The sequence below is a fragment of the Cyprinodon variegatus genome, unplaced genomic scaffold, assembly GCF_000732505.1.
Source record: "Cyprinodon variegatus isolate N-32 unplaced genomic scaffold, C_variegatus-1.0 Scaffold945, whole genome shotgun sequence".
Taxonomy (NCBI): Eukaryota; Metazoa; Chordata; class Actinopteri; order Cyprinodontiformes; family Cyprinodontidae; genus Cyprinodon; species Cyprinodon variegatus.
In genome coordinates this window covers 47,248-59,564 of record NW_015151398.1, presented here as the reverse complement: position 1 = coordinate 59,564, position 12,317 = coordinate 47,248, and the positions used below count along the sequence as shown (strand labels likewise).

At 38.2% G+C, this 12,317-nt stretch overlaps 1 protein-coding gene across 1 annotated transcript in view; it reads left to right on the top strand.

Moving 5' to 3' along the window:
• Nucleotides 1-336: 336 nt before the first annotated feature.
• helz (helicase with zinc finger) overlaps nucleotides 337-12,317 on the top strand; it is a gene marked incomplete at its 3' end in the record, with an annotated part of 55,284 nt that continues 43,303 nt past the window's right edge. Inside the window, exon 1 of the mRNA XM_015398608.1 lies at nucleotides 337-378. The remainder of the gene's footprint in view (nucleotides 379-12,317) is intronic.

The following is a 12,317-nucleotide window of genomic DNA, read 5'->3' as shown; positions in this document are numbered from 1 at the left end:
TCAGAATTCTGAGATTACACTCAGAATTCTGAGATAAAGTCAGAATTCTGAGATTACAGTCCGAATTCTAAAGTCAGAATTCTGAGATAAAATCTGAATTCTGAGGGAAAAAAAGTATTTTTCAAGACCATTCCCCCCCCCATATTAACCTGAAACAATATTTAAAAATCAGTTAACTTTTTTTATTTCTTCAGTGGCCCTAATCCTCTTCCTTATATTTCAATTAAAAATAGCATTTGTTTTTTTTTTTTTAAAAAAGGCCAAAAAAACTGTGTCAGTTGTGCAGCAAATCCCCCACAACCTTCAGATCAGCACATCCCACTATGCTTTGCGATCGTCTGACAAGTGGATCCAAGATGGCGTAGAAAGTAAAGCTAGGTAAGTGTTGACTTCCCATTTTTAGCCCCTTTAGCTGCTTTTTTCGTCGCAAAGCCACCGACACGAGCACCCTTCTACAAACCAGTAGTACGACCACGAATGTTTTAACTCCATGCACTCATAGGAACAAGATGTCACATGATTTATATGTGCCTAAACATGGTGGCAAAAATTCAGGCCCGTTTTGTTTCGGCGAAGCTAGCCGAGCCAGCTAGCCTGCTAACGTTCACCAGCCAGCCAGCTATTCTCGCTGGGAGCTCATCAGTTTGGAGCCAAGAAAGGCCGTGTTTTGGCTGCGGTGCTAAATGCTAGCTACACGTCTTCACTTTGGGAGCAAAACTGTTAAACCGATGCAAGCAGGGAGCGAATAGTCGAGGACATATTTAACGATTTTTTAACGGTAATTTTATTGGAAAAAGAACAGGTTTTTTTGGTCTGTAAAGTGAGCATTTCGACATACTAAGCAATAAACAGATTAATTGGCCCAGTGTTTGACTTTATGATGCTTAACGATGAAGGTAAACACTTAATAAGTGCCGCCACACTAGTTGTTGTGGGTATGAAGTGAGATAAATCCAGATTCAAACGGTTGGATGAAATTATTTTGAATATCTGTAGTTATCTTAACTATGAATGGCTACTAAATAATTTTATCCTTTCAACTATTTATCTTTTTACATACTACTACCGTAATTCAAACCTTTGAAAAGCTGATCTCTAAATTTTCATAGCTGAAATTTTATGTATATTAGTTTATCTACAAGGTGTTGCCATAATATCTTTGAATAACTGCCTGTTTAGATAATCCATTTTAGTTTGTTTTCTTTCATCCATTAAGACCATAAATTACTCTCACCAGCATCATGACCTTGACCTGCACCATGTCTTATTAAGCAATGGACAATATAAAGAACTGCTAGTGGAGCTATGGTTGAACATTGTGAAGATATTTAGTTATAAACTTTTGTGAAAGTAACTTTTATGAAGCTTTACGAAAGGCTTGTTTCTGCATGGAGTTTTGTATTTGGGTTGAGCAGAGGATATGTATACTTCTGCTCTACAGAGAAGGTTTTTCGTGATATAATGTAAAACTATACAGCTTTTTTTCAAAGTCATTTATTTATTTGAGTATGAACACACTCAATCAAACTCTATTCCTGACTGAAAACAGATAACCAGACTGGGACCTACTTTTTGAGGCCGTTATTCATCCCAACAACAGGAAACATGCTCCTTTCTAGACTGAAGCCGGGCATACACTGTGTGATGTTTTTCAATCGTTGCACAAAGCCACAGCTAAAACTGATCGACGAGGAATAGGGCTCGGTAAAAAGATCGATTTAATCGATTTTGAATCGATTACTTTTCATTTTTGCAAAATCGATGTCTAGCAAATGAGATTGATTAGTTTTATAGTGACGCGCGTGATGTTCACATTCAAATGAGCAGGAAAGATGCACTCAAGTCAAGATTACTTCAAGCCAGACAGCTGCAAATATAGCCAATATGTTGACTGAAGACATTAAAATATTGGGGCTGACCGGCAAACACCCTGTAGTTGTTACAGACAACACTGCAAATATGGTTTGTGCATTGAAGATAATGCAGCTCATGCATGTCTTCTGTGTCACGTCTGCTCGCTCGAGTGAGGCTTCACTTTTCACAAACAAGTTTGCACTTTTGAGACAGTTTTGTTCACATCTCAAGTTTAAACTGTTTAAACAAGTTTGCACTTTGTGTTTAGTCTGACAGGAAAAAAATAAAATACATGAGTATTTTGGAACACAGTTGAACCACTTTCATTATGGTACAAACGGATCGAATCGAAATTAATCGATTTAGAACTGTATGAATCAAAATCCAATCGATTCATGACTTTGGCGAAAATACCCAGCCCTATCGATGACACCCTGTGGTTTCGTCGTACAGTGTGAGTTCACAGCTCCCAATGTATGTTCTTCCACTGTGCGATCTGATGCCATCTACCTGCTCACACTGTACGTCTAAAAACCACATCGGACTCAGCTCTGCAGTGAGACGGCACTACACGGACTCGTCTATCCGGAAGCCAAACGAGTAGAAGATCAATATGAAGCTTGCTAGAGTGAAAACAAAAATCGCCTTGGCAATTTGTGCATTTTTGTGCTGAAAGCCCTAAAAAGAAAAGGTGACGATTTATTTGGACAAAGACATGGCTGAGCAAACGTGGCTACTAGAGCCTGTTAATTTTACAGAAAGAACTCCATTCCACTCGCACCCCTGCCATGCTTCTGTGTTTTTATCTGAGAGGAAGAAGAATCCTTGTTTGTGCATGCCCACTGTACTATTTACCCACCATGGCCGACAGAATTTCAAACATCTTTGATTTTCTCCCGACCTTACGATTCCTGATCCGGAGGTGCTTGTGAGAGTCTGATCACCCCTCGTTACCCCCTGTACACTACACAATCCACGGTCAGGCTAAAAATCGGCCCAATTTAAATATTCTCGCACGACTGGAGAATCGGACAGTGTAACCCCGGCTTTAAGGAACCACTGTAGTGAGGATAAATGTACTGAAACTATTCCTGATGTGCATTTAGCTTAGCAGTGCTGCTGCTAGCATGCTGTGTGCCAGTGGACCCAGTCTCCTTCACTCATAGCTTTCTCAGACCAGTTCCATACATGGAAATGAAGTTGAATGAGCTGATTTTTACCTTAAAACTGCAGCATTTGAAACTTCCTAGACTGTTTTCCTCCTTTTTATAGGTCTGATTTTTATTCTCTTACTCAGTTTTTGTTAAGGTGGGGCTTTGTTGACTTGCAAAAAGTACAATGTGAAAGCAAACTGCCCTAAAAAAAAAAAAAAAAAAAACTGCTTCCTATCTGGACCAAACATGTAACTCAGAGAACACTTTGGTGTGAATATGCTCTTAAAAATGTCCTCTGATGTACACTTTGATATGTTGTCGGTGGATTGTTTATAGTAGCAGCTTGCGTCCAAAACTTAAAGTTGCCTATTAGCCATTTGTTGTAAAACCTAAAGGAGTTGCAGAAGTTGTCTAAAAAAAAAAAAAATTCCTGCCGAGGCGCGTAGGCATGTACCAACTCCTTAGTTTTCTAATTGTTATGCTTTTGTCGATTTTGTAAATCACTGATATACAAAGAACAGCCATGTGCCTCAGTAGGTTGCCTCCTGGAAATTTCAGAATATTTTTCTTCCACTGACCAGGCAACTAATGGCTTAAGACCATTTCTGACTTGTTTGCCTGTTGATTAGGATGTGACTCTTATAAGATGGGGCCAATTTTTTTTATCCCTTTTCTTTCCAGTGGTTTGTGATTAAACCACAGAAACTGATACTAAAACATCCTTTGTCATTCTGGAGGGTGTTGGGAATAAAATGCAGCATAGGAGGCTAAAATGTGAGTGTAAAAAGATTAAAACTACACAAGTATGAGATGATGAAATAGCCAAGTGGCCCACACCCTTTGACACATTGTTATAGTGCAGTACTAGCTCAGGTCACCTGAGGCTGTGCAATGTCCTACAAGCCTAGCAAGGTGTCGCATTGCATTTATAAACCAACAAACTGTGTTAAAAATTGCACAACTTTGATTGAACACCTGATATCTGATTGCTCCCTTTCATTCCTAATCTGACAATCCTGCATCTCTCCACAGACCATGTTCCTGCTCTGTTTCTCTGATGTTATTCATAATTAATTTAAAAAACCTGATTTTCTAGTCATTTTGCATTTGATTAAAGCAAAACTAGGATCAGTATCTGTGTTACTGTGTCCCAGAGCTAAATTGAACCTGGTGAAATGTTGGTATTCCTTTGAACATGATGCAAGTCTGCACAGCTACACTGATATTAAAGGGATGCACGATGGGGGTGGATTAATGTCACTTATGATCAGCTGTTCAAAGTAATCTTCCCCGTTTGTGACTTTACCTTAGCTCTGTCTTTGATTATTGGTTTCAGCAAGTACATTTGTTTCAGCGTGTCTGTTTCACAACTATTTTGTAGAACTCAGAGTCTTCTTGTGCACTTAATGTGCATTTTAAAACCAGGAATGTGACTGTAATTAAAATGAAATGCACAAGAAGCAGTGGAAGTTGGAGGGAGTCTCATCTGTCCCACCAGGAAAAAGCGGCACTGGTAGCAAAGCTACTGTCCTGAGATTAAGAAAACTGGAGAAATATTTTCGGAAGCTTATCGTAAACTAGTAATTATGTGGATATTCATATTTGTCATGAAGATAATGCTTAGATCTGGATAAACTTGGAAAAAAGGAATGCATCATTATGCATCTATTTCTACCTGTAGTTAGGTTGTAACAGGAAGTGTCTGGAAGGATATTACCGTTATACATTTGTATGATCTGTCCGGTTAGACAAAGGGAGGATAAGTCAGTGAATCTGAACTGATGCCAACTTTCTAAGCATTAAAATGAAGCTGATCTCTTCCTTAACATATCCAGTAAGATGCAGTTTCCTGTGGTTTGTTTCTGTTCTGATTTGAAAAAAAAAAAACTGCAAACTGATTTGATGTAGTTTATTAATAAAGATCCAACTCGAAACACATTTCACATTAGAGTATTTTCCAAGTGACTGTTTTCTTATTATAAATATGACTATTGTCTTGCTAAATAAGAGCGACCACTTTATTAGATGCTCCTGTTGTATAACATTGGTAACACAAATGGCGAAGCAGCCAATCACAGTGAAGAAACATTGCAATTCCAGTGAGGCAATAAAAAATTTAGTTAGCCACTGATTGTCCAAGTTCTCCTACGTATAAAGATGAGAGAGGTCTGTAATTTTCATTATAGGTGCACTTCAACTATGAGATAAAATGAGGAAAAAAAAACAATTTAATTGTGTGATTTTTAAATAATCATCTGTAAATTATGGAGGAAAATAAGTGACAAAAGTTAAGCCTAAAGGCCAATTTATGCTTCTAACGCATAGCCTCTGCAACTGTCAAATCTGTCACTGTGCGCGACCACGCCCCCCGTGCAGAACTGCTGCAACCGTCGTCGTGCACCAATAAAAAAAGAAAAAAAAAACAACCTAACTACGCATCGGACGGTCGCAAACCCGTGCATACTTAAAGCAGAAGTGTGCAGACAAAAAGCAGCTGTGATCTAACCCTGGTATGCCTTTCCGGTTGTCTGTGTGGTCGTCCTCCTCGATTCGGTGCCAGGGCGCGTCATTTTCAAAAACCGAGTAACATCTACAATGGACAACTACGACCAAAAGGTAACCGAGGAGGTTCGCTCAGAACCTGTTCCTCTTCAATATGTAGCAGCTCTAGATCCATCTCTGTGACCGTGATATCTTAAAGAAGTGCCATTGTTGTTTTGGAAGATAAACACTCCTGCCGGCGCTGCTGTAGAAGTTGTCGTGACCATCTGCTGAAGTTTTTAAATAGGCTCCCCCTAGCGCTTTGGCGGGAAACTGCTGTGCGTCCCTCGAAATTCCAGACCGACGGTGCAGAAGGATACCAGCAAAACTGGTTTGCGACCCGACCCAAGCGGCATTTGATGTGTGCGGTTGCAGAAGTATAATCTGCCCTCAATGCTTTGTATCATAACCTTTTTTGGTAATTTCCTGTAAGTCTTTACTGGTTTGCTCACATTTTAGCTGGAATTTGGCTTCTTTCCTCCATCAGATTTCCTCCGCAGTCACTTTGCTGCACCTCTCCTACATTGTAGGTGACCGCAGACAGGAGGCCTCTGATTGGTCAAATCTGCATCCACTGTACACTATGTGTATTTCCTGTTTTGTATGACCGCCATTGTGGAAAACGACTCGTGAATTTGGACCAGCTAGAAGAGCGAGGTGTGCAAGAACGCTGGGATCCTTTTCCACCTGGATCCCCCCTCTTTTTCACCCTTATGTCCCTCCGTTGTCACACGAATTTGCCCCCACTTCCTCACCGCCTCGGCCGTATCTAGACCCACAGCTAGTTCCTGATTGTACCTCTTGCGTTGTGGTGTGGAATAACATAGCGCAGAACATGCTTCAAAATCGGGCATAAATAAAAAATGTCTGTGACAAACTCACTGGGACACACTGCTGTGGGAGGATAACCAGCTCTGAACTAGGAGAACATGGAAAATCAGTGGCTGATGAATTAGTTTATTGCCCTACTATAGGAATCTGGACATGGTGACATTAGCAGGGGTTCAAACTGAGCTTCAGGATGTGGGAGAAAGTGGATTTAAACATGGATTATTTTGTGCTTGAGTGGCAGGTCTGACTATTTCATAAAATGGTGAGTAATGCAGTTTTGGACATGATCTGTCAGGTACAAAGTATTTTGTCCAAAAAACTGTAGTGGGAATTTTGCTTATAAAATGGCTTGTAGATGTTAGAGGGGCATAGACTCACCAGTATGAGAGTGAGTGCCATCGAAGTATGAGGAATAAAAACATCTAAAAGAAGAAAAGTTGAACCTCAAAGATAATCGCTAAAGCATAGGAAGAGGAAACTGCTCAGTTCTTTGGGATGAACAGGAAACCAAAGCTACAGCTCTTAGACCAAAATTGCACAATAACAGTTCTGAAGAGCGTCGTCTGTCCTTGGAGCCGTGAGTTCAGCTGCAGTATTAAGATGGTGGGGTTGGAGTTGGATGTAAACAACATGACAGCAGCTCAGGCTGGTGGTAAGTTTAATAGTATGGGAGACTTTCTGTTTGCACCAGATGAGCATTATTGGTAACAAGTAAAATGTATAACACCTTTAAAAGTTGGGGGACTCCATTCAATCACTCACAGAACTTCACTCTGATGGTGGCATCTGCCCTGGACACACTAGGGCAAGGCTCGCATACTAGGCCCTCTGACCTCCATTAGTAGGCAATGGGGGGATGATTTAAAACAGCCCAAACTTTCTAAGACCTTGTCCATGCTGTGCTGTGAAAGACAAGGCATTTCAGAAAACAGAGATGGGTCCAACCTAGTATTAATAAGATGTACCTAATAAAGTGACAGAGCAGGTAAAAACTAATAGAGCCTGTCATAGATGCAATAAAAAAATATGCAATCTTTTGTTGCTGATTACAAACACCGATCACCTGTATCTCTTACTTTGTAGCCTGCACAGGCCTTTAGGTACAATGCATTTCCATCTTTACAGCACAAGCGTGCAGCAAATCCTGAACACTGTCATTTGAAGCTCTGCTTTGAGACTAATTTGAAGTTCATATCTTGCAATTGAAAAACACCTTGGTGGTGGAGCTGGTCGAAATGCACTAACATATGGAATACATTGAGAAACAAAAAAACAGCACATGATGGAGTTGATGAGGTACCAAGGATCAATGCAGGAAGAAAAAATGAGCTGGTCAGAAAGCAGGTCAAACCTCGATGAGCACGATGATCAGAAAAAAAATAACTGGAAAAATATTCTATTCATCTGGAAGGCGACCAGAACTGGAAAGATTTGAGTTCCACCAACTGCTCTCACTGTTGGACCACGTAAATATTTCTTATCTCCATCAAAAAGTGGACTCTCACTGCGAACCATAAAGCTAGAGTATGCATTAAAAAAAAAAAGAAAGAAAAGCTTTGATATATGTATTAAATCTTTTGATTTGTCCTAACATTATGAAGATAAATCTGCGGGGGAAAAAAATGGAGCTCCTTTGCTTCCTTCCTGTGTTTAGCAGTGTAAGAAACAGCCAATCAGAGCCAGGAAGAGGGTCTTGCACAAAGACGCACACAAAAAAAAGTTTTGTACACACTAAAAACAGTTAATACTGCTCAAAGGCATTTTTGATTATTAGAGTATAGTCCTTTATTTGAATGGAGTCTTCATTTGTTCTTTAAATATTTACTTTTTCCTCGCAGTATTTGATAAAAGCAGTGTTGTAATATTTATGATTGTCAGTATAATTGAATAACTGTTTTCCCTTATTTCATTATTGTGTTATTGTTAGCATATTCATTATTTGTACTTTTGACTGAATCCGCGCTGCATTGTGCTTGCAAGTACTTATTTATTTATTTTTTACATGTTTTCGTCTGAATTTGGTGATTTTACGATTCAATTTCGTCAGATCACATAGCTGGTTGTAGCATTTATGCCTTAACTAGAATAATAGCCAATCCGTGTTATTGGCCCTCATCCGTGTTCGGTATTTGGATCAGCATCAATGATCCTGATTAAAGCATCCATTGTTGCTATCTTTGATTTGTTAATTTTTTTTTTTTTGTTTAAACGTTGATCATTGTGTTATTATTATTTAAACAGAGGAAGACAGCAATACCTCAAATAATTGGCATCACATGTCTAGGATTGGTTAGATTGATGCCAAAATATTTCGTATGGGCATCAGCCTTAAAAAACTATCCATTGATATCTATCTATAACCTCAGAATAATTTTAGTCTTAATTTTGGACTAGTTTAGCATGTTATTTATCAGAAGAGGTTAAACTAGCTGAGCCAGGCTGTAATAAAAATGTTGCACATTGCTGGATTTTGCCAGTGGTGTCAAAAGTATGCACATTTGTTACTTAAGTAGAAATATGGATACTGCAGTTTAGAAACACTCTGGTAAAAGTTGAAATATCAACTTCACCTCTTTATTCAAGTAAAAGTAAAAACATATGTATTCTAAAAACTACTTAAAGTATAAAAGTAACCCTTAAAAAAAAAAAACAGCCAGATGCCACTATATGAACTGAAAGCTCAATTGTTCGGCTATTTGTAAAATTTCTTTGAGATCGGGCCAAGGATGAGGGAGGTCTTGATGGTCTCCATCTTCCGATACGACCTTTCAGACATTTCAACATCTTTTTCTGAATCATGATAATTCACGTTTGTAGTTTGAAGAACACCTGCTTGCTTCTGATGATTTTCTTTAGCTAACCGATGAGTGTTTGAGTTATATGACTCATCCAATTACAATATTTTTCACTAGATGTGGATGGTGCCAATGATCTGCATTGGATGGAGCACATGATGTAAAATAAATATTTATAAACATTAAACCGAAGCCAAGAGTAACGAGTAATGTTAGTTTTAAAGATGTAAGGAATACAAAGTTTAGATACCTAAAAAGTGTACTTAAGTACAGTAACAAAGTATTTGTACTTTGTTACTTGGCACCTCTGTCTTTTGAACAGCTGTTGGAAATTATTGTTATTTAGAAAATGCATACTTTTACTTTTTAAAGGACTCCCTGTCACATATTTTGTGCCAAATACATTTGACCGTTAGTTTCATAAAGTTAGATACCTTTTCAGCCAAAATGTGTTTCATTTTGTGGTGTTTGTCGTTTATATTTTGTGCTCTGTAGGCTGCAGGCCCAGTTTTTAAACATTCAGTTAGATGGACCAACAGTTGTTAGGCTACTACAGGCATAGGGTGTTCTCCAGTAGGTCACAGTGTACCCTCCCAATTTTGATCCGTTCTCTTATGGAATCTAACGAGGTTACACAGCTTTATGTAACCTGTTCCCACTCACACTTCTCCTTATTTTCACACTTTTCTGCCACTATTTGAGTGGAAACTCGTAATTTTCTTTTTACAGATTCAAGCAATACAACCAAGATTCTGCCTGTTTTTGTTTTGCTTAATTTCAGCACAGATTCAAAATAGTGATAAAACCATCAGAGCTAGGAGGGAGATTTTCTAGCTTTTATGTTTTTTGATGCAGAAATATTTTTTACATCCTTTTAGTTTTTGTTAAGAAAAATACATTTTATATGAATTAGGGCAACAACTAAAGATGATTTTGCAAATCGATTAATCTATTGATTATTTTTCTGATGAATCAATTAATAGTTGGATAGCCACAGATTCTTTAACCTTTTCATAACATGAGGACCCAAATTTGGGTCCTCAGCACTCGCCCCAAGATGGTTTTTAGACCTGTTACATATTCTCTGGGGTCTTGCCTTTCTTTTGATACCAAAACAATAAAAATAAACTCTGTAGTTCTTGAGATATATTCAATTCATTTTGGGCATGTTATTTTCAAGCATATTTCTCGAAAACAGGCCTAGTTAAAGAAGACCTTTTACAAAATTAAACAACTAAAAACTAGATATTTTCCACCTGAGTTCTAGATAGAGCATATTGACAGGCAATTTTCATTTTTTTTTATCTTACATTAAAACCTTCATATATATATATATATATATATATATATATATATATATATATATATATATATATATATATAATTTTTTTTTTTACATTTTTGAGTAGTATTACTGCTCTAAGTGGGTTACTCTGTCAGCTAAAGGCATGTTTTAGAGTCTCTATACTCTCAAGGGACGATTAATCGATCACTAAATTAGTTGACGATTATTTCAATAATCAATCACGATTAATCCGATTAATTGTTTCAGCCCTAATATGAATGTACTATTCTGGCTTTAGATAAGTAAGGTTTAAACTACGGATCAAAAACTACAACACCTAACCTGTCTAGATTCTTCTTCTTCCCCCATCAGAGGAGCTTTGTTTGTTTTTATACAAAAACCTCAAAATAAATGAGCATGTATGAAGAACTATATTCCAGCCCCTCTTGGTCAGATTTGATTATCTTATCTTTACTTGTAAAAATTAACTCTGTTGGATTTTAAACTTGCTAACAGGTCAAAGGGTTGCTCGTTATTTCTTTGACCACATTCCACATCTTTCAAACAGATAAGTCTAGCATAAGTTAGTGAATTATAACTGGTTTTCTCAGATCCAGTCATCTGTTGCAGCATGTTACAGTACTTAATTGTGAAATCTTAGTTACGACATGCCAGCTAATCACAGAGTGTCATTTCTGCCATGTTCCAATTTTGAATGCCATAATGGATGCTACTCATCTTCTCTGAGTAAAGCTCAGATCTCAGGAGACTCTGTTATCATCATCATCATAAGCTGTTCCCATCCATGGCTGTTTTTGTTCTCTTGCACTCTGTGGAAAACAACAGACAAGTTTATTATTATAAAGTCTTTAATTGGACCACTATCATCAAGGCTGATCTAAAATGGACTCCTGCAGGACAGAGCATTAGCTGGGTCATATTATTTGTTTACCTAGTCCTTCTAATTTTGCTCTGTTGCTTTAAGTTAATTTCTTGTTGAAGTTTTATTATTATTATTTTTTGCAAACAATGTTATTGCAGCATTTTAGTTGGTCTAATGATTCACCATAAACTCATTATCTGGGCCCCTGATGTAACCAGTTATTTGCTCCAACAAGAAGATGCTGCCTTTTCTTTCTTGTTTGTGTTCTGGCTGTGGGCCGGTGCTCAGGAAGTGGAAAGAAAAGACGGGTTGGGAATGATGCCTTGGATCTGGGGTGGCAGGGACTCAACTGCTGGCATAGAGGTGTCTTATGTTATCATTTGACATTTTTGTTTTTTGTCTCCAGCTGTGCAACAAGTAAAAACTAGAACTTAAACAAGGCTCTGACTTCTAACCTTAGAAGTGTTTGTACTGCCCCACAGAGTATTTTCTGGTGTGACTCATACATCCATGCTGGACCCTGGTATGGTTCCAATTGTTGGACTGGTTACCTGAACTTGTTGGATGCTGGTTATCTGAACTAGAGATCGAGCAATGGAGGACCCCCAGGGGTGGCAGTTTCTAAGCGGGGAACTTTAGGATGTGTCCTTGGTCCAACACACCTGAATCAGCCATTTGATTCCAGCGTGTTGAACCAAGGACAAATTGTTAATTTTATTTATTTTTTTTTCTATTTCATTGTTTTTGGGATGATTCATAAAGTTGATAGAGCTTTTTCTTCCCCTAGTACAGGAGTCCTCAACGTTTTCCAGGCCAAGGACCCCCAAACTGATGGCTAGATGGAGTGGGGACCTCCTAATTTTATATATATATATATATGTGTGTGTGTGTGTGTGTGTGTGTGTGTGTGTGTGTGTGTGTGTGTGTGTGTGTGTGTGTGTGTGTGTGTGTGTGTGTGTATATATATATATATA